Source organism: Saccopteryx bilineata, chromosome 6 (genome assembly GCF_036850765.1).
Source record: "Saccopteryx bilineata isolate mSacBil1 chromosome 6, mSacBil1_pri_phased_curated, whole genome shotgun sequence".
In the NCBI taxonomy this organism is placed as follows: Eukaryota; Metazoa; Chordata; class Mammalia; order Chiroptera; family Emballonuridae; genus Saccopteryx; species Saccopteryx bilineata.
The window spans coordinates 49,107,474-49,129,550 of NC_089495.1; the positions used below are offsets into that span (position 1 = coordinate 49,107,474).

The following is a 22,077-nucleotide window of genomic DNA, read 5'->3' on the forward strand; positions in this document are numbered from 1 at the left end:
CGAACAAACCCCCTCCTATCTGACAACTATCAAAAATGTTCTCAGTATCTATGCATCTCTTTCTGTTCTGCTTGGTCACTTATTTTGTTTTTCAGATTCAATTGTTAATAGATATGTATTTAATGCCATTTTATTATTCAAATTTTTATTTTTTTCCTTCTTCTTTTTTTTTTTTTTTTTTTTGTATTTTTCTGAAGCTGGAAACAGGGAGAGACAGTCAGACAGACTCCCGCATGCGCCCGACCGGGATCCACCCGGCACGCCCACCATGGGGCAACGCTCTGCCCACCAGGGGGCGATGCTCTGCCCATCCTGGGCGTCGCCATGTTGCGACCAGAGCCACTCCAGCGCCTGAGGCAGAGGCCACAGAGCCATCCCCAGCGCCCGGGCCATCTTTGCTCCAATGGAGCCTTGGCTGCGGGAGGGGAAGAGAGAGACAGAGAGGAAGGCGCGGCGGAGGGGTGGAGAAGCAAATAGGCGCTTCTCCTGTGTGCCCTGGCCGGGAATCGAACCCGGGTCCTCCGCACGCTAGGCCGACGCTCTACCGCTGAGCCAACCGGCCAGGGCCCTCCTTCTTCTTCTTAAAGAAGACCCTTTAACATTTCATGTAATACTGTTTTGGTGATGATGAACTCCTTTAGTTTTTTTCTTGTCTTGGAAGCTCTTCATCTGTCCTTCAATTCTAAATGACAGCTTTGCTGGATAAATTTGTTTTAGGTCCATGCTTTTCACTACTTTGAATAGTTTGTTCTAAGCCCTCTGGCCTGCAAAGTTTCTGCTGAGAAATCAGCTGACAATCTTATGGGAGCTCCCTTGTAAGTAACTAACTGCTTTTTTTCTTGCTGCTTTTAGGATTCTTTGTCTTTAACCTTTTGTATTTTAATTATGATGTGTCTTGGTGTGGGCCTCTTTGGGTTCATCTTGTTTGGTACTTTCTGTGCTTCCTGGATTTGTATGTCTATGTCCTTCACCAAGTTAGGGAAGTTTTCTGTCATTATTTTTTATAAACTTTTCAAGTACTTCTCTCTCTCTCTCTTCTCCTTCTATCACCTCCAGGATGCAAACGTTGGTACACCTGAAGTTGTCCCAGAGGGTCTTTATACTATCACCATTTTTTTGGATTATTTTTCTTTTTGCTATTCTGATTGGGTGTTTGTTTTTTTTTTTGCTTTCTTATATTCCAAATAACTAATTTGATTCTCAGTTTCATCTACTCAACTGTTGACTCCCTGTAAATTATTCTTTGTTTCAATTAATGTATCCTTCATTTCTGACTGGTCCTTTTTTATCTATGGATTGCTCGTCCCCTTCTGTTTAGTTCTTTTTCTGGTTTTATTCTGTTCTTTCATTTGGGACATGTTTTTCGTCAATTCATTTTGGCAGCCTTGCTGTTTTTATTTCTATGTACTAGGTAGAGCTTCTATGTCTCCCAAGCTTGTTAGAGTATTCTAATGTAGTAGTTATTCTGTAGGGTCCAAAGGCATAACTCCCTGGTCCCCCAAGCTTTGAACTCGAGGTGCAATCCACATGAGAGCTGTGTATACCCTTTTATTATAGTTGAGCCTTGATTGCTGTTGGCATATCAATGGGAAGGATTTACCCTCAAGCCAATCAACTGCAAAGACTGGCTATTACCCCCAACTACCCTCCTCTGACCACTGTGAAGGATCAGCTCTGCAAGGACCCAACCCACAGAGCTGGACTTACTTCAGTGGGGCTCTGGTACCCATTGAGTCTGCCCCATGAATTTATGGCTTGCAGAGGTGGTTGGGTGATGATGGTTTGACATGATCTGAAGCTGTCCACTGAATGTGCTGGCTCTGGGGCCTCCCAGGAGGTGCAGGCCAAGATCAGCCACCACTTGTATACTTCCATGGGCCACTTGGCATGAGCTACAAAGTAATCTGCAGATGGCTGCTACTTGTGCTGGGCTTAGAGGTACCCAGGTATGGCCAAGCTATGAACCATGGCCTGCTATGCTAGTGCCAGGCCTGGGGCCGCTTAGTGAGAGGTACAGGGCACACCAAAGGCTGGATGCTATTTGTTTGAGAGATTTTAGAAAAGTATGAAGCATGAGCCAAAACAGGCCATTTGGAAACAGACTGGGTGGTGTCACAGACCAGTGGGGCTAGTAATTGTCCAGGTCCTGAGTGAGAATGGTGGGATGAAGAAATAAACTCAGGCCCTGGCCGGTTGGCTCAGTGGTAGAGTGTCGGCCTGGCATGCAGAAGTCCTGGGTTCGATTCCCGGCCAGGGCACACAGAAGAAGCACCCATCTGCTTCTCCACCCTTCCCCCTTTCCTTCCGCTCTGTCTCTCTCTTCCCCTCCCGCAGCGAGGCTCCATTGGAGCAAAGATGGCCTGAGCGCTGGGGATGGCTCCTTGGCCTCTGCCCCAGGTGCTACAGTGGCTCTGGTCACAACAGAGCGACACCCCGGAGGGGCAGAGCATCGCCCCCTAGTGGGAAGAGCGTCGCCCCTGGTGGGTGTGCTGGGTGGATCCCGGTCGGGCGCATGCAGGAGTCTGTCTGACTGTCTCTCCCCGTTTCCAGCTTCAGAAAAATACAAAAAAATAAATAAATAAAAATAAACTCAGAGAAAAAGGATGGGATTGGAAGTCCCTTGCAACACCAAGATAGCTTGCAAGAGAGCAGTAAAACCCCCCAGCTGCTTAATTATATAGTGCAGAGCCATATACAAATAAGGAAGTCTCTGATACAAAGTCCCACATCTGAGGCATAAACAGGAATCCCCCCACCATGCATAACTGAAATCAACCAACATCAGAACAAACAAAAGGTGGGAGGAAGGGCATGTAAATTGCCTCTAGCAACTTAATCAAGCAAGTGAAGTGGGAGGATGGGAGGAGTACAAATACTCAGCTTCATAGCCAATATGAAGGTGTGAGGGAAGAACTTAGCCTTTGGCTAAGCCTTAAACTGCAAGGGTTTTGCCAGCTTGCAGTCTCCCACAGGGTGGGCCTACAAATTGGGTGAGGCAGGGCTTCAGGGAATCACCAGGGTGGGATAAACAGTGTCAGCCAGGTTAATGGAGTCTCATACATGAGGCCTGCCTGCAGGCTCTGTCAGGGAGAACTCATCAAAACAACAATGGCCTCTGCCAGCACTTCTGTCTGGATAAAGCTGCCCCCCCAGTGTCATCCTGGTGCCAGACAATTCAGTTCCTCCCACATGCCTCTGGTGCCTTTCAAGCTGCTGCCCCTGTGCTGAAACTCAGCAGGAGGGATTCCAAGTAAGCCCATAAGTTAGCCTTTTAAGAGGAACTGCCTGGAATTCCAGCAGCCCTCCATCTCACTCAGCCACAATCCCCACTGGTTTTTACAGCCAGAAGTTATGGGAACATCTGTCTCCAGCACTGGAACCCTGGACTGGGGGCTCTGGTGTGAAGCTAGGTCCCCTTACTCCTCAGGGGGCACCTCTGCAGCCAGATATCCCTTCTGATTTTTATCTGTTACACATGGGTGTGGGATGAGTCCTGTCAGAGTCCCTGCACCACCTACTAGTTTCAACATGGCTTCTTCTTTATCCCTCGTTGTAGGACTTCCATTCAGCCAGATTTCAGGCAGCTCTTCATGATGGCTAGTCTGTAGTTTAGTTGTAATTCTGATGTGGTTGTGGGAGGATTTGAGTATCACATCTATCCATACAAAATGTTTTCCAAAGTGATTGCAGCAATTTAAATTCCCACCAGCAATTTACGAGAGATTATTTTGCTCCATAACCCTTGTCAATATCTAGTACTATCCAACTTTAAAATTTTTTCATTCTGGTTAATATGAATGGTACCTCATTATGATTTAATCTGCATTTCCTTCACTGTAAATAGTTTGACCTCTTTGAATATACTTACAAGTTGTTTATGTTTCTCTTTTATGAAATGTCTGTTCATATCTTTGCTTTTATTCCTATTGGGTTTTTTATTATTGATCTTTAAGACTTTTTATACATTCTGTATATTAGTCTTTTTAAATTATATGTTAAAATTATATTCTCCCAGTTCGTAATTTAGATTTTCATTTTTTTGAAGTCTTTTATAAACAGAACATCTTCATTTTTCAGTCCATCACCTTAAGCATTCAGCCATGACTATAGACCGAACATTTTCATTTTGATGTAATTGATTTATCTTTCATATTTGGTTTGGAGTTTTGTTAAGGTGACCAACATTTTTACAATGAAAAGGAGGACAAAAATAAATTGAAAAAACAATATGTAAATAAAAGAAACATTTTATTCATTGCAACAATAATATACTATAATATGATAAATGCATAATAAAAGCATTTGTAATATTTTATATTGTAATTATGTTTATATGCCTATTAATTTTAATAATAATTGTAAGAAAAAAGTACTCATTACATAATATTATCTAAATAAATGAATCATTTTCCATTGAATGAATATATTTTGTCAATGTATCATCTTGTAACAATATATTGGAAATATCTGAACAAGAAATATCCTTTATATTAAATTTTATGGCAAGTGCTGCAGCTAGAGTATCAACATTCAATCTCGATTTCTCACTTGTCCAACAATCATTAAGCAATTAAAAAAACTCAACTGCTGCATTAGTTCGAGGGCAGCACAAAGATTAAATAAATTTTCACATGGAATATGTTCATTTTTGAAATGGCTGAATATTTCCAACCATTTTTTATCAATTTTGATTTGATCATTTTCCCACTGTATTAATTTTTCAGAATTTAAATATAATTCAGTCTTCTAATTTCTTCAAAGAGATAAGTTTCATCTATAATATTTTGATGTCTGGCATTTCTTAAGATAAAAATTCATGACAAGATTCAATATCTGTCCAATATACTTGTGATGAAGTAAAAAAAACACATTTAAAACTTATTTCCCATGATGTTTGTTTCAGACCATTCTTTGATATATTGAAAACATGTCTGGTAAAAATTCTGCACTTCTTTGATAAACTTTACTGTTATGCCCAGATTTGATTCCTCTAAGTCTGACAATTTTCTTTTTATAATTAAAGGAAGAAATTTTTCTTCAAAATAAGATTTATATTGAAGGATAAAGTCATTCAAAACAAGAATAATTTCCGTAGCTGAAATGTGTTCAACTTCAGTTTTTTGAATCATTTTTTGAAAAATAGATGCTTGATTATGTACAAAATACACCTCAGATATTTTATTATTTTAAAACAATTCCAGGATTTTAGGACATTTGTCTAAACTTAAAAAATATGAACAGAGAGTCTCAAATACTTGTAGAACACGCTCTATAGCAGGTGTTAGAGCAAGCATCTAACTTTTAATATCCTAAAAGTTTTTTGTATTCAACATTTGCTTCTTCAGAAAATTGTTTTAAAGTAGCAACACGAGCCTGACCAGGCAGTGGCGGAGTGGATAGAGCATCAGACTAGGATGCAGAGGACCCAGGTTTGAGACCTCCAGGTCACCAGCTTGAGTGCGGGCTCATCTGGTTTGAGCAAAGCTCACCAGCTTGGACCCAAGGTCACTGGCTTGAGCAAGGGGTTACTCAGTCTGCTGTAGCCCCACGGTCAAGGCACATATGAGAAAACAATCAATGAACTGAGATTTTACAACAAAAAACTAATAATTGATGCTTCTCATCTCTACGTTGCTGTCTGTCCCTATCTCTCTCTCTCTCTCTCTGACTCTCTCTCTGTCTCTGTAAAAAAAAAATAATAATAAAGTAGCAACATGAATGGTAAAATGACTAAAATGCAAATAAATTGTAGTTATTACTTCTACATCAGTTGGCATGGCACATGATGCTGTGTTGATTACATTTGACAAAATATGTGCATTACAACCTATTCCTAGTATCTTCTTTTGGAGTAACTCTTGTAATTTTACATACACATTATTCACCCCTTTGCATCTTCGCCCACCAAAATTTGTATTTGTATTATCAGCCGTTAGTGCAACAACTTTGGATTTCATATTGTTTTCATTTATTACTCAGTATAGATGGTTTGACAAAATTTCAGAAGCCTTGCCCTAAATGGATTCTAAATTTAAAATTTTTACTTGAATGCTCTTGGTGACATTAAAATATCTTACTATTATTGGATACAATTTAACTTCATTATGATTTGAAGCATCAGATAAAATCGTTAGAAATGCTGCAGTTTCCAAGTCCTCTGTAAGTATTTTGTCACAGTAATTTTTAAATACTGATTTTAAAATACCCTCGCATTTTGTCCTGGCACATGAAAATTTTGCGTTGTGAAACTTTTTCAATTTAGTTGTACAATCTATACTACAAAAACTTTGATTGTGAATTATGGTATGAAATGCAAATGTTCCCTCCATTGCAGCCAACTGTTTCTCATCTTCAGAATAATTTGAAGTTTTAAAAAAACTTGTTATTTTACAACTGGAAGCTGATGCATCTAATGACTGCTTATGTTTGTTGGTGTTCAAATGTTTTATTATTGCTGCTCTGCCCCCAACTACAATACAAAATTCTCTGCTGCAAATATTGCAGAAAACAATGGTATTTTTCTTTGATATGAGGAATGGAAATTCCTTTTTAATTTATCATTGAAATGGCATTTTCTCTTTTGATTTTTCTATACCTTAAATGAAATTAAAAATTAAAAATATAGAGCTACACAAACGATGCAAGCACATTAGGAACTGAAAACATTATTACATCATGGTAGGCAAGTTTTCCAGAAGCTAAATTAACAAAACTAAATATCAAACAAAACCATTAATTTGGAGTGATATTCGGGTGTATTTTCATTTTCTAATTAAAAAACGGCTGTTTTAAGCAACTATTTAATCAAAATGCGTTATTAATCAGTGTGTCTGTAAAGTCATGTTGCACTTTTGACCGGTCACAGGAAAGCAACAAAAGACGAAAGAAATGTGAAATCTGCATCAAATTAAAGAAAAACCCTCCCAGTTTCTGTAGGATGATGTGGCAGCATGTGCGCATGCGCAGATGATGATGTAACACCGTGTATACAGCGGAGCAGCCCACAGCCATGCCAGTCGAGATGTGGATGGTACAGAGGAAAGTTCAGTGTGTTCTGTCACTTGCTAAATTCCAATCTGTGACCAAAGTGCAACGTGAATATCGGCAAGTTTATAACGAAGCGCCACCACATAGGAATAACATTACTCGGTGGGATAAGCAGTTGAAGGAAACCGGCAGTTTGGTGGAGAAACCCCGTTCTGGTAGGCCATCAGTCAGTGATGAGCCTGTAGAGGCTATATGGGATAGCTACCTAAGGAGCCCTAAAAAATCTGTGCGTGAGCCCACATCAAACTGCACTGAATAGGTATGAAACTGGGAGAGGTTTTCCTTTTATTTGGTGCAGATTTCACATTTCTATCATCTTTTGTTGCTTTCCTGTGACCAGTCAAAAGTGCACCATGAGGCCCTGGCCGGTTTGCTCAGTGGTAGAGCGTCGGCCCGGCGTGTAGGAGTCCTGGGTTCGATTCCTGGACAGGGCACACAGGAGAAGCACCCATCTGCTTCTCCACCCCTCCCCCTCTCCTTCCTCTCTGTCTCTCTCTTCCCCTCCCACAGCCAAGGCTCCATTGGAGCAAAGATGGTCTGGGCGCTGGGGATGGCTCCGTGGCCTCTGCTTCAGGCGCAAGAGTGGCTCTGGTCGCAACAGAGCGATGCCCCAGGTGGGCAGAGCATTGCCCCCTGGTGGGCGTGCCGGGTGGATCCCGGTTGGGCGCATGCGGGAGTCTGTCTGACTGCCTCCCCATTTCCAGCTTCAGAAAAATACAAAAAAAAAAAAAAAAAAAAGTGCACCATGACTTTACGGACACACTGTAGATATGGTTTGAGGTTAGATTTCCACTTTAAAACTCAAATTTCAGGAAAATACTTGTAAATAAAATTATACATATTTGGAAATTATTAAATAATGAATTAATAAAATGTGAATTGTGCTTACCTGTCTATCATTGAATATTCACTGAGAAAGAAATAATCATGAGTCTACAATGTTGTATGTGCCTTGTTGTGTTTCAGTAAAAAGTACACAAAGCCATTCGTGTGCTTGCTCGGTATATCGCGCGCTCTCTCAAGGTCTCCCGTGCAAGTGCATGCGTCTCACTGCACTGTACTGATCCTTGACGAATCGTGATGTTAAATACAGATACCTGTATGTCACATCACACACAGTGGATCAACTCTGCAGCGGTTGAATACAGACATTTACAGCTTAGTCTTCCAATATCTAAAACAGGAGTCCCCAAACTTTTTACACAGGGGGCCAGTTCACTGTACCTCAGACTGTTGGAGGGCCGGACTATAAAAAAAAAAACTATGAACAAATCCCTATGCACACTGCACATATCTTATTTTAAAGTAAAAAAACAAAACGGGAACAAATACAATATTTAAAATAAAGAACAAGTAAATTTAAATCAACAAACTGACCAGTATTTCAATGGAAACTATGCTCCTCTCACTGACCACCAATGAAAGAAGTGCTCTTTCTGGAAGTGCGGTGGGGGCTGGATAAATGGCCTCAGGGGGCCGTAGTTTGGGGACCCCTGATCTAAAAGGAAGACACTTTTTGAGGGAGGACAGAACTTACAAAAGAAGGATTGTCTTCCCTAAAGGAGGATGATTGGTCACCTTAGTTTTGTTAACAGAAACCTTTCTTATCCTATGGTTAGTCTTTTAAAAGTTAATTAGCTTTACCTTTCATATTTAAATATTTAATTTACTGGAAATTAATTCTTGAATATGTTTTTCTAATTTAAAAACACTTTTATATTGTTATTCTCTAACAATATAAAAATTTCTTGTATATGTGTTTAAGGAAGGACCTGACTTTTTCTTCCAATTGGATTATCCTTGGACCATTTTTTTAAAAACCATCTTTCACACTCACTGATCTGCAAGTGCCCTTACTGTCCATATAAGTGTGGGGGTCTGATTCTAGATTCTGTTCAACTGGTCTATCTATATTTGTATCAGTTAACACTGTCTCAATTACTATACCTATAGAGTAAATTTTAAGGTCTTGTAGCAAGTTTAATTTCTTCAGGACTGTCTTGCATATTCCTGGACCTTTGATCCTTCATATCAATTATAGATTCAGCTTCTTAAATTCAAAGAAAATCTCTGCTAGGGACATTGGAATTTCAATGACTCTGGGCAGAATTAACATTCTTACAATATTGAGTCTTGGCAATACATATTTTTAAAAAGCTCTACATTTATTTAGATCTTTTGAATAAACCCTTTTTGTTACATTTTTCTAAAGTACTTTATACGTTTAGGTGCTGTAATACAATTTTTAAAATATTATATTTCTATGAGATTTTGGGGGGGTTAATATAATTGAGTTTTCAATAGTGTTTCTGTATCCAGCAATCTTGTTAAACATTCTTATTTATTTTAATAATGTATATTTTTATTATTAGGTTTTCTAGATGGACAATCATATCATTTGTAAAAATACTGGGGGGTTTTCTATGCAAAAGTTATACCTTTTCTTCTTGCATTATTTGAGAGTAACCTTCAATAAAAATTTGAATAGAATGATGGTTTGGGGCATCTTTGTCTTGTTCTTAATATTAAAAAAATTAGTGGCCAAGACATGGAAACAACCAAAAAGCCCTTCAATAGAAGACTGGATAAAGAAGATGTGGCACATATACACTATGGAATACTACTCAGCCATAAGAAATGATGACATCAGATCATTTACAGCAAAATGGTGGGATCTTGATAACATTATAAGGAGTGAAATAAGTAAATCAGAAAAAAACAAGAACTACATGATTCCATACATTGGTGGAACATAAAAATGAGACTAAGAGACATGGACAAGAGTGTGGTGGTTACCAGGGGTGGGGGGAGGGAGGACATGGAGGGAGGGAGGGAGAGAGTTAGGGGGAGGGGGAGGGGCACAGAGAACTAGATAGAGGGTGGCGGAGGACAATCTGACTTTGGGCGAGGGGTACGCAACATAATTTAATGACAAAATAACCTAGACATGTTTTCTTTGAATATATGTACCCTGATTTATTAATGTCATCCCATTACCATTAATAAAAATTTATTAAAAAAATATATATTAAAAAATTAACATTTCATAATTAAGTATATTTGCTGTGGCTCTTTTGGAGAGGGGTTTTATCAGGTTATGGGAGTCCCTTTATATTCCTAGCTTGTTTAAAGTATTTTTTTTATTGTTGTGCATTTATTAATATGATCATATCTTTTATACTTTATTTCCTTAATTTAGCAAATTACAGATATTGTAATAAATTTGAATTTGAATGTTAAACTTGAAAATCTTAGATGAATCCAATTTGGTCATGATAATTTGTCATTTTTACTTATGACTGGATTCAGTTTACTTAGATTTTACTTAGAATTTATGAATGAGTGGGCCTATAAAATTTCTTGTCCTATCCTTGTTTGCTTTTTAAAAATGTTTATTTTATTGATTTTAGAGAGAAGAAGGGAGAGAGCGAGAGAAAGACAAGAACATCAATCTGTTCCTACAGGTGCCCTAACCGGGGATCAAACTAGCAACCTCTGCACTTCAAGACAATGCTCTAACCAACTGAGCTATCTGCTCAGAGCTCCTTGTTAGCTTCTGGTATTGTTCGAAGTTCATCTCCTTTATAAAGAGTAATAACCCTGACCAGGTGGTGGTGCAGTGGATAGAGCGTAGGCCTGGGATGCTGAGGACCCAAGTTTGAAACCTCAAGGTTGCCTTCTTAAGCACAGGCTAACCAGCTTGATCGTGGGGTCACCAGCTTGAGAGCAGGAACATAGACATGACCCCATGGTCACTAACTTGAGCTCAAAGGTCACTGGCTTGAAGCTCAATGTCGCTGGCTTGAGCAAGGGGTCACTGGCTCAGGTGGAGCCCTCCAGTCAAGGCACATATGAGAAAGCAATGAATGAACAACTAAAGTGCTGCTGCTATGAGTTAATGCTTCTCATCTCCCTTCCTGTCTGTCAGTCCCTGTCTGACTGTCCCTCCTCTCTCCCTCCCTCCCTCTCTCTATCTCATTTAAAAAAATGAGAATTTCAAAGATTAAAAAGTTACAGTGACAGCAGACAAGACCACAGATATTAGAATAATAACTCATCATTTTTCCATTTCCCCTTTCTTATCCTCTTTTCTCATTTTAGAGAATAAAAGAATGATGATATATACCTATGTCACATCTTTTCCTTCAGTTTTTTATATTTTATAGAAATTGACAAATACGGGGAAAATGTAAATAATAATCAATAGATTAAGTTATTACATTCTAATCTATTCACCTGAAACACTTGCCTACTAATAAGAAGTAAAAAATTATACTTTGAAAATAAATAATTATTCTATAATTTTCCAATGAATTCTTTTTTTACTTGTAAAGAATTTATGCCCTGGCAAGATAGCTCAGCTGGTTGGAGCACCTCCCAAAGCACGGGGCTCAGTGCCCGATCAGGGCACACACAGGAGCAGCTGATGTTCCTGTCCCCCCATCTCCCTTCCTCTGTCACAAAAATCAATCAATAAACTTTTTTTCAATATTTTATTTATTGATTTTAGAGAGAGAAAGGGGGTAAGGAGAAGGAAGTATCAACTTGTAGTGGTTGTTTCTCACATGTGCTTTGACTGGGCAAGCCTGGAGTTGTGAACTGACGACCTCAGCATTCCTGGTTGATGCTTTATTCACTGCGCCACCCAGGGTCCAATTAATTCTTATTTATTTATTTATTTATTTATTTTCTTTTTGACAGAGACAGAGAGAGTCAGAGAGAGGGAGAGATTGGGACAGACAGACAGGAAGGGAGAGAGATGAGAAGCATCAATTCTTCTTTGAAGCTCCTTAGTTGTTCATTGATTGCTTTCTCATATGTGCCTTGATGGAGGCCACAGCAGAGCAAGTGACCCCTTGCTCAAGCCAGCAACATTGGGCTTCAAACCAGTGACCTTTGGTCTCAAGCTAGCGACCATGGGGTCATGTCTTATGATCCCATGCTCAAGCCAGCGACCCCGCGCTCTAGCTGGTGAGCCCACGTTCAAGCTGGCGGCCTTGGGGTTTCGAACCTGGGTCCTCTGCATCCCAGTCTGATGCTTTATCTACTAAGCCACTGACTGATCAGACTGAACTCCTTTTTTTATAAGCTCAGGAATCATCAATCCAACATGGAAGAGTTGTTTTATTTTATTTGATTGGTTGATTAATTGATTGATTGTAAGAGAAAGAAAGGGAGAAAAAATCATGAATTTGTTGTTACACTTATTTACACATTCATTGGTTGATTCATGTATGTGCCCTGGCTGGGGATCAAATGCATAACATTGGTGTATCAGGGACAATTCCCTAACCTACTGAGCAACCTGGCCAGGGCTCAATGAACTTTATAGGATTGTTTCTTAATACCATGTCATGCCAACAGTTCCTGTTATCCTAATTAGAAATATATGTTGGTGGAAAAGCATGAAAAATAACTTTAAGAAATATTGATAGCCTGACAAGGCGGTGGCGCAGTGGACAGAGCATCGGACTGGGACGCAGAAGACCCAGGTTTGAGACCCCGAGGTCACTGGCTTGAACGCAGGCTCATCTGGTTTGATCAAGGCTCACCAAATTGAGGCCAAGGCCACTGGCTCAAACAAAGGGTCACTTGGTCTGCTGTAGCTCTCTGGTCAAGGCACATATGAGAAAGCAATCAATGAACAACTATGGTGCCACAATGAAGAATTGATGCTTCTCATCTCTCTCCCTTCCTGTCTGTCTGTCCCTGACTCTCCCTCTCTCTGACTCTCTCTGCCTCTGTCAAAAAAATAAATAGATAAAGAAAAAAAATATTGATAGAAGTTAAAATAACACACAAACCTATGTATTTTGCTGCTTCCTCCAAAAAGTAAACTATAGCTGCTGGAGAGAAAAGTTAGACTCAATGTGAGTGCATGTTTCAGTGCAAACAAAATTGTTGACTCAGTTCTCAACAGGGGAAGGCAATATCCTTATCATAGGAGTTCAAAATGTAAGACAAGAAAATGCTGTACAAACTATCCAATGACATTCTGAATGTAAATAAGATAATTATGTTCTAATCTTTAAGAATAGAAACCCAAAATAAATATATAAAAACTCTACCTCTTACCACCCTATCTTGAAACCATGGAACATTATTTTCTGAGATTGCTCTTTTAAAAGTTATGAAAGCAATGCTAAGTCTTTCAGAGGTAAAAATATACAGTGTAGTTATTTAGGCATCAGTTCTCATATACTGGATTCTTCCACATGTCACATGGCTACATGATATTCCCAAGTCATGGATTTTGCTGTTTGATCTCTGATGCTGCTTGAAGATATTTCAGGGCTCCAGAAACTAGGCAGTTTTCTGAATACACTAAGTATACATATGAAGCAGCTCAAATGTACAAGTGCTTCCATCAACAGTCACTTCAAAGGTCATTAATAACTTACAGGTGTTAGAGTGGAAATGCCCTCTGCACTCCCCTGCCCCTTCTTGAACTCTGGTTACTCTCTCTGGGCCACAGTGAATTCTTAACTTGGTATTTCTCTTTCTCCATATTTTCTTCCCTGGCTATAGGGCTTTTAAGATGACACTCCAAAATAAGAAAGCAGAACAAAGCTTCAATGTGTTAATACTAGGCTTTTAAAAAATCTTATGTTACAAGTTTATTAGGGTAGAGGATAACAATTTAAATCGTTCCTGAGAAGATACCTAAAAAGAAATGGAAAGACAAAACAGGTGAGTAGTAAAAATCTGCCTGGTTTGAAACATGGGAAAATTCTTTTATTTAGTGAGAGAGAGAGACAGAGAGACAGGAAGGGAGAGAAATGAGAAGCATCAACTCATAGTTGTGGCACCTTAGTTGCTCATTGATTGCTTTCTCATATGTGCCTTGATGGGGGGGGGGTTGCTCCACTGAGCCAGTGTCCCCTTGCTCAAGCCAGCGACCTTGGGCTTCAAGCCAGCAACCATGGGGTTATGTCTATGATTCTCAAGCTCAAGCCAGCAACCTCATCCTCAAGCTGGTGAACCCACACTCAAGCCAGATAAGCCCACACTCACGCCGGCGACCTCGGGGTTTCAAACCTGGGTCCCCCAGCATTCCAGGCTGACACTCTATCCACTGTGCCGCCACCTGGTCAGACAAACACAGGAAAATTCCGATGGACTCTAACATCTGCTTGGTATTTACTGTTGCTGAAGACAGGCTAGGAAACTTTACTAACTTTTCCAAAAAGTCAATAACTATGTGTGTGAGAAGCTTAATTATACTTCTGTATCAAAGTTTATTAACAGTGAAACTATTCATTCTGGGCTGGAGAATGCTTTGTTGTGGGGGAGAGGTTTCCTGTGTGTTATAGCATACATAGCAGCATCCTTGCCCTCTCCTCATTGGATGCCAGTAGCATGCACACACATACATTCCAGCTGTAACAACCAAAAATGTCTCCAGACATTGCCAAATGCCCTCTGAGGGGCAAAATCATCCCTGTTGAGAACCACTGATCTAGATGGAGGTGTCTTCTGATTCTGAGCCTATGAATATGAATCAACTCCACATCACAGCAAGCCAGTTAAGACAGTTAAATCTATGTTTACTCATTGGGTGAAGGGATATATGCATAGTGCTAAAGTATCATTTCATAGATTGTAAAAATGTTAGACAGTCACTGACCTCTTTTCCCTTAGATTATCAAATAAAAACATTAAACTACATGACCTGCGGTGATGCAGTGGATAAAGCATTAACCTGGAATGCTGAGGTTGCCGGTTCAAAACCTCAGGCTTGCGCAGTCAAGGCACATACAAGCTTGACTAGGCAGTGACACAGTGGGCTGAGCATCGGAATGGGACGCGGAGGACCCAGGTTCAAATCCCCAAGGTCGCCAGCTTGAGCACAGGCTAATCTGGGTTGAGCAAGTCTCACCAGCTTGAGCCCAATGTTGCTGGCTTAAGCAAGGGGTCACTTGATCTGTTGTAGCCCCCGGTCAAGACACATATGAGAAAGCAATCAAGGAATAAAGGTGCCTCAATGAAGAATTGATGCTTCTCATCTCTCTCCCTTCCTGTCTGTCCCTCTCTGTCTCTCTCTGTCTCTGTCACACAAAAAGGGCACATACAAGAATTAACTACTACAAGTTGATGCTTCCCACTTATCCCCCACTCCTTTTTTCTATCTCTCCTCCCTCTAAATCAATAAATAAAAATCTAAGAAAAATATTTTTTAAATGCTACAGCCAACTCAACAGTAGCCATTTGGAGTAAATGAATCAAAATTATACCTTTTTGTCAGATTGGCAAAAAATACATTTTTGGTGTACCACAGAATTTTTTTCTTAAGTGAGACAGGAGGGAAGATAGACTCCCGCATGTGCCCCCACTGGGATCCACCTGGCAACCCCCTTCTGGAGCTAATGCTTGCTTGAACAAATCAAGCAACTGGCTAAGGTAGGGGAAGAGAGAGAGAAGGGAAAGAGGGAGGGGAAGAGAATCAGATGGTTGCTTCTCATGTGTGCCCTGACCAGGAATCGAACCAGAGACATTCTCATGCTAGGCCAACACTATCCACTGAGCAAACCAGCCAGAGCCTATGTGCCACAGAATTTTAGTAATTAGTTTGTGTGCCATGAGATGAAAAAGGTTGGAAAGCACTGCTCTAGACTCACATCAAATTTATAGGAAAAAACTGTGGGATAGAACAGGTTAAGTGACATCTTCAGGAAACAATCAGACAAACACTATCAGAAAAGTAGGCTGGACCCTTCAAAAAGTTAATGTAATAAAAAGAAAATAAAAGGTAAGTACTGGCCCTGGCCAGGTGGCTCAATGCATAGAGTATCATACTGGTGAATTGAGATCATGGGATCAAGCTCGAGTCTGGGCACATTTGAGAAACAAACAATGAGTGCACAACTAAATGGAACTAAGTACAATAGAACAATGAGTTGTTGCCTCTTTCTCTCTCTGTCTCTCTCTCTCCCTACTTCTCTCTGTTTCACTCCCAAATCAATGGAGAAAATTTTTTCTTAAGTAAGCTGCTGGCCCTGGCCAGTTGTCTCAGTGGTAGAGCATTGGCCCAGCGTGTAGATGTCCTGGGTTCGATTCTTGGTCAGGACACACAGGAGAAGCAACCATCTGCTTCTCCACCCCTCTCCCTCCCCCTTACTTCTCTCTCTCTTCCTCTCCCTCAGCCATAGCTAGATTGGTTCAAGTGCATTGGATCCAGGCGCTGAGGATGGCTCATGGAGCTTCTATCTCAGGCTCTAAAAATAGCTCGGTTGAAAGCATGGCCCCATATGGGCAGAGCATCAACCCCAGATGAGGGTTGCTAGTAGATCTGGTAGGGGCATACATCAGAATCTTTCTCTCTATCTCTTCACCTCTCAATTGGAAAAAAAGTAAGAAAAAAAAGTAAGCTGCTATTCTAGATTAAAAAAAAAAACTAAAAAGACATAATGTAGAAACTGATTATATCTTTTTTAAAAGCTATAAAAGACAATTGTTAAAAAAATTAAATTAATTTGAATATGAATGGAATATCAGGGTATCTAAATTGTGATAATGGTATTATATTTATATTGTGGAATGTTCTCATTCTTAGCAGATGCATACTTAAAATTTAGTGGTGAAATTTCATGATGTCAAATAGTTCATTGATTATGTTTGAAAAGTTTCAAAATAAAACATTAGGGAAGCCCTGGCTAGATAGTTCAGTTGTTTGTAGCATCCTCCTAATACACCAAGGTTGAGGGTTTGATCCTGGTCAGGGCACATACAGGGACCAACCCATGAGTGCATGGATGAGTGGAACAGCAAATCAATGTTTTTATCTCTCTCTTTTCCTCTCTGTCTGTATAACTAATAAATAGAATTTAAATTTAAAAAATTATGGAAAAACAAAAAATAAGTTTAATCTATAATATAATTTAAAGGATTACTAGTATTTCTATTATCACAAATAATCAGCATTTATTAAGTATAATGTACAATGAGTGACTTAAAGATATAGCAATCCACAATCCCAAAGCATGAATGGAAACATTAATTCCTTCATCACAATTAAGAAAGAGGGTTATGAAAAGTATAATATAATAACCACATTGGAATTTTCATTCAATTTGATTAAAATGTATCTGTATAAATACCAATTCTTGAGAAAACACTTGACAATTTTTTATTGTCGGTCAGATTTATGTGTTGTCCTGGTCTAACAGTAGCCCATTAGACTGGGCTATGAGTTCTCAAGTTTCATTCTGAATCAGTCCTATTCTGTAAGTATATTTATACATTTATGGTTACATTTATAACTATTCCCTATTTATAAAATTTGGTACTTACCCCTGCTGTGTTTTTGCTTCAGCTTCCCTCCATCTTGGTTTTCCTGCTCCTATGATTTCCAACCTTCCATTTCATCTCCAGGTTCATGACTTGTCTCTTCTTTCCAACATTATTTTTAAGTGAGGGAAAGAGAGACAGACAGACAGAAAAGAAGAAAGATGAGAAGTATCAATTCATAGTTGCGGCACCTTAGTTGTTCATTGATTGCTTTCTTATATGTGCCTTGACTGAAGGGCTCCAGCTGAGCCAGTGACCTTGGGCTCAAGCCAGCGACCTTGGGGTTTCAAACCTGGGTCCTCAGCATCCCAGGCCTATCTGCTGTCCACTGCAACACCGTCTGTTCCAGTTCTTCTCTCCAACACTGTTTAGAATAACTTAAGTCTCCTTTATGAAACATCTTCTTTATCCAGTCCTCTATTAGGAAACACTTTGGTTGTTTCCACGTCTTGTCCACTGTGAATAATGCTGCAATGAACATGGGGAAGCATGTGTCTGCATACTGATGTTTTTGAGGGGTTTTTTTTTGGGGGGGGGTAGATATCGAGTAGAGGGATTGCTGGGTCATATGGTAGTTCTATTCTTTTTTTTTTTTTTTTTTTTTTTTTTTATTTCTGAAGCTGGAAACAGGGAGAGACAGTCAGACAGACTCCCGCATGCGCCCGACCGGGATCCACCCGGCACGCCCACCATGGGGCGACGCTCTGCCCACCAGGGGGCGATGCTCTGCCCATCCTGGGCGTCGCCATGTTGCGACCAGAGCCACTCTAGCGCCTGGGGCGGAGGCCACAGAGCCATCCCCAGCGCCCGGGCCATCTTTGCTCCAATGGAGCCTTGGCTGCGGGAGGGGAAGAGAGAGACAGAGAGGAAGGCGCGGCGGAGGGGTGGGGAAGCAAATGGGCGCTTCTCCTGTGTGCCCTGGCCGGGAATCGAACCCGGGTCCTCCGCACGCTAGGCCGACGCTCTACCGCTGAGCCAACCGGCCAGGGCCGGTAGTTCTATTCTTAATTTCGTGAGGAACCACCATACTGTCTTCCATAATGGCTGTATTAGTTTACATTCCCACCAGCAGTGAATGAGGTCCCGTTTTCTTCACAGCAAATTTAATTTTCTAAAAAAAAGACACTTCCTTGTGAACTGCCTAGGAAATCAGGAAGATGGGGTCCAAGGTTTTCAGCACCTACCCACTTACTCCAGCTTCAAAAGTTTAAAGGTAAGCCCTGGCTGTGTGGCTCAACAGATCAAGTATCATCTCAGCATGCCAAGGTCACAGGTTCAAAACCCAGTCAGGACACATAGGAGAAAAAACCAATGAGTGCATAAATGGAACTAAGTGGAACAACAAGTTGGTACTTCTTTCTCTCTCTGTCCCCTTCTCTCCTCTCTCTCTCTCTCTCTCTCTTTCTCACTCCCTTCTTCTCTCTCTCAATATTTTTTTAAAGGTTACTTGATTGTTCATCTCTTCAAAAAGACATAACAGCTTTCATTGTCTGAGGCTTAGCCCATATTGTCATCATTCCATTTTTATTTGGGTACTGATAATTACCTTCATATTTTAACCCTATTTCATAGATGAGAAAACTGAGGCTCACACAAGTTTAGTAACTTGTCTGATTTCACTTGACTAGTGAATTCATGGCTAGGACACAAATCCAGGTCTTTTTGAATTCTGTTAAGATGGTACCTAAGGAGAAATGAAAGATATGTGACATGCAGCAGAAAACACGGTGTTCCAGACAGGGCTAAACTAAAAATTAAATGAAGGTAAAACCATCTTTGAGATGAAGTCTGCATTTGAGATCCTTCCCCCAATACCAAGCCTCAGGCTTGCAAGAGTCTTCATATGGCTGGCTCCTTCGTTGCCCAAGAGCCCACCTCTAGAATATACTGTGGCCCATGTTTATAACATTTCCCAACTCCCTGACATCCATCAAAACTTTCCTAAGTATTCCATAAAACTAATCAACTAAACTGTAAATTCTAAAGCATATTAAATTATAAAAGAATGATTATCTGGTTTAGCATGTTGCACATTTGCATGTTAACTGGGACCCACTGTAATGGCCCCTTAATTCAAGTCAAGGACTCAAATTAGAAACTTTAGGCACGTTAGTGGCAGGCCAGTGGTTCATAGCACCCTTGAAATTAAGCCATTCAAAAAAACTGTCTGGCTTGACCAAGCAGTGGTGCAGTGGGAAACTATTGGCCTGGAATGCTGAGGACCCAGATTCCACACCTCGAGGTCACCAACTTGAATACAGGCTTACCAGCTTGACTGTTGAGATGCTGGCTTGAGCGTAGGATCATAGACATGACCCCATGGTCACTGGCTTGAGCCCAAAGGTTGATAGCTTGAAGCCCAACATCTCTGGCTTGAGCCCAAGGTCACTGGTTTGAGCAATGGGTCACTGGCTCATCTGAAACCCCTGGTCAAGGCACATATGAGAAAAACAATCAATGAACAACTAAAGTGCTGCAATTATGAACTGATGCTTCTCATCACTCTCCCTTCCTTTCTGTTCCTGTCTCTTTCTCGAAAGAAAGAAAGAAAGAAAGAAAGAAAGAAAGAAAGAAAGAAAGAGAGAAAGAAAGAAAGAAAGGGAGAAAAGGAGAAAGAGAAAGAAAGAAAGAAAGAAAGAAAGAAAGAAAGAAAGAAAGAAAGAAAGAAAGAAAGAAAGAAAAGAAAGAAAGGGAGAAAGAGAAAGAAAGAAAGAAAGAAAGAAAGAAAGAAAGAAAGAAAGAAAGAAAGAAAGAAAGAAAGAAAGAAAGAAAAGAAAGAAAAGAAAGAAAGAAAGAAAGAAAGAAAGAAAGAAAGAAAGAAAGAAAGAAAGAAAAGAAAGAAAGAAGAAAAGAAAAGAAAAAAATCTGAGAGGAGAAAAGCTGTCGGCTTCATGAGGTCTTATTTTTACTATGTAATGTGTTTTTATGATTCAAAATTCAAAATAATACAAAAATGTATTCACTGAGAGATCTCAGATTTCCAGTCCCTGTTATCAGTAGAATTATCCATGTTTATTCAATTTTCGTCAATCCAGAATTTCTTTATACAACACAAGCAAAATATACTTCTCCCCTTGTACTTAATGATAATATATAAACTTTTCAGCTCTTTGCTTTTTCACGTTTTAGTATATCCTAGAGATCTCTCTACATGGTCAGTACATCAAGATCTTCCTTATTCTCTTTTACAGCTGCATTATACTGTATTTTGTGAATATACCATTGTTTATTCAACCAGTCCTCTATTACCAGACACAATATTTCCAATCTTTGTCTATTATAAGCAATGATATTCTTATATATACAGAAGTATCTGTAGAATAAAGTCCTAGAAGTGGAAATACTAGATCAAAGGGTATGGGAGACAGAAGGTCCCCCAAAGATATGGGCAGCCAAATCCCAGGAACCTGTGAATATGTTACCTTAAAACAAAAGGAACTCTGCAATCCAATTAAGAACCTTCTTACTTCCACTCTGGATTATCTGGGTGGGCTGGATATAATCACAGGTGCCCTTAGAAGAGGGAGGCAGGATGGACAGGAGAGAAGATGCTATACTACTGACTTTGAAGATAGCAGAGGCCATGAGCCAAGGAATGTAAATGGCCTCTAGGAACTGGAAAAGGACAAGAAAAAATATCTAGAGTGTCCAGAAAGAACGCAGCCCTATAGACCGATTTTATATTGCTAACCTCCAAACTATAAAATAACTTTGTGTTGTTTTTAAGCCACTAAGTTTGTAGTAAATTGTTACAGCAGCCACAAGAAACTAATTCAGGGTAAATACAAATGTAAATTTTGTATATACTGCCAAACTCCCATCCATAAAGTCTGTTCCTTTTTGTACTTCTATCAGCAATGTGCTTATTTTCCCACTATTTCTTCAACAAAGTATATTATAAAACTTTTGAATTTTTGTCCATGTGATAGGAGAGAAATGCTTTATCTCACTAGAATTTTAACTCACAAGTGAAGTTGAGCATCTTTTCACATACTGAAAAGATTTATTTTGCTGAAACTATGTGTTAAACTATTTCTACATTTTTCTCCTGGGCTGTTACTCTGTTCTTTATTTCTAAAAACTCTAAAAATATTATCTCTTCAGATAGATGCAAAACTGACACAATTCGAGCTTGCTATAGTAACAAAGCCTAACCTATTCCAGTACTCTCTCCTCCATGAGACAAGCCCTTATATAGACTTAGACAATGTAAAAAAAAAGGAAAATATATATATATATTATCTCTTTGTAATACACTAACACTCTTCCTAAGTAGTCCTTGTCTTTTCACATTGTGGTATTTATTGCCATGCATAAATTTTATTACTTATTTTAACGTAAAATTTCAAGTTTTCTTCATATAGGTTTTGCATATTCAAACGATTTTAGCATGGCCTGTTTGAGTTATCAATAATTCAGTAAGATTGTTCCATAGTCTCAATGGCCAAGTATAGTGATTGACATGTTTTCCTTTCTTACTTCTGCATAGGTACTTCAAATGGAGGAAAATTCCAGTGTGAGAAATATACAGAAGATGGCAAAAGATAACACAATTTTTAGCAATGCCATTACTGCTTTACTTAAACTCATTAAAATAAAAATATTCCCAAAAATTATATAATTTTTCTGGGAGAATTATAAAGTATTACTACATGAGTACATTTTTTAATCCCAAGAGTATTCTTTTGAATTTTGTTTTTGTAAAATTAATCCCTAAATCTATAGAAATACATTCTATCTCTT

General features: G+C 39.4%; 1 non-coding gene across 1 annotated transcript; it reads left to right on the forward strand.

The window, feature by feature from the left end:
* Positions 1-21,422: 21,422 nt before the first annotated feature.
* Positions 21,423-21,543, forward strand: LOC136309821 (small nucleolar RNA SNORA28). The gene has a single exon (XR_010726457.1). It is a non-coding gene; the product is annotated as a small nucleolar RNA SNORA28 (small nucleolar RNA).
* The last annotated feature ends 534 nt before the right edge of the window (positions 21,544-22,077 follow it).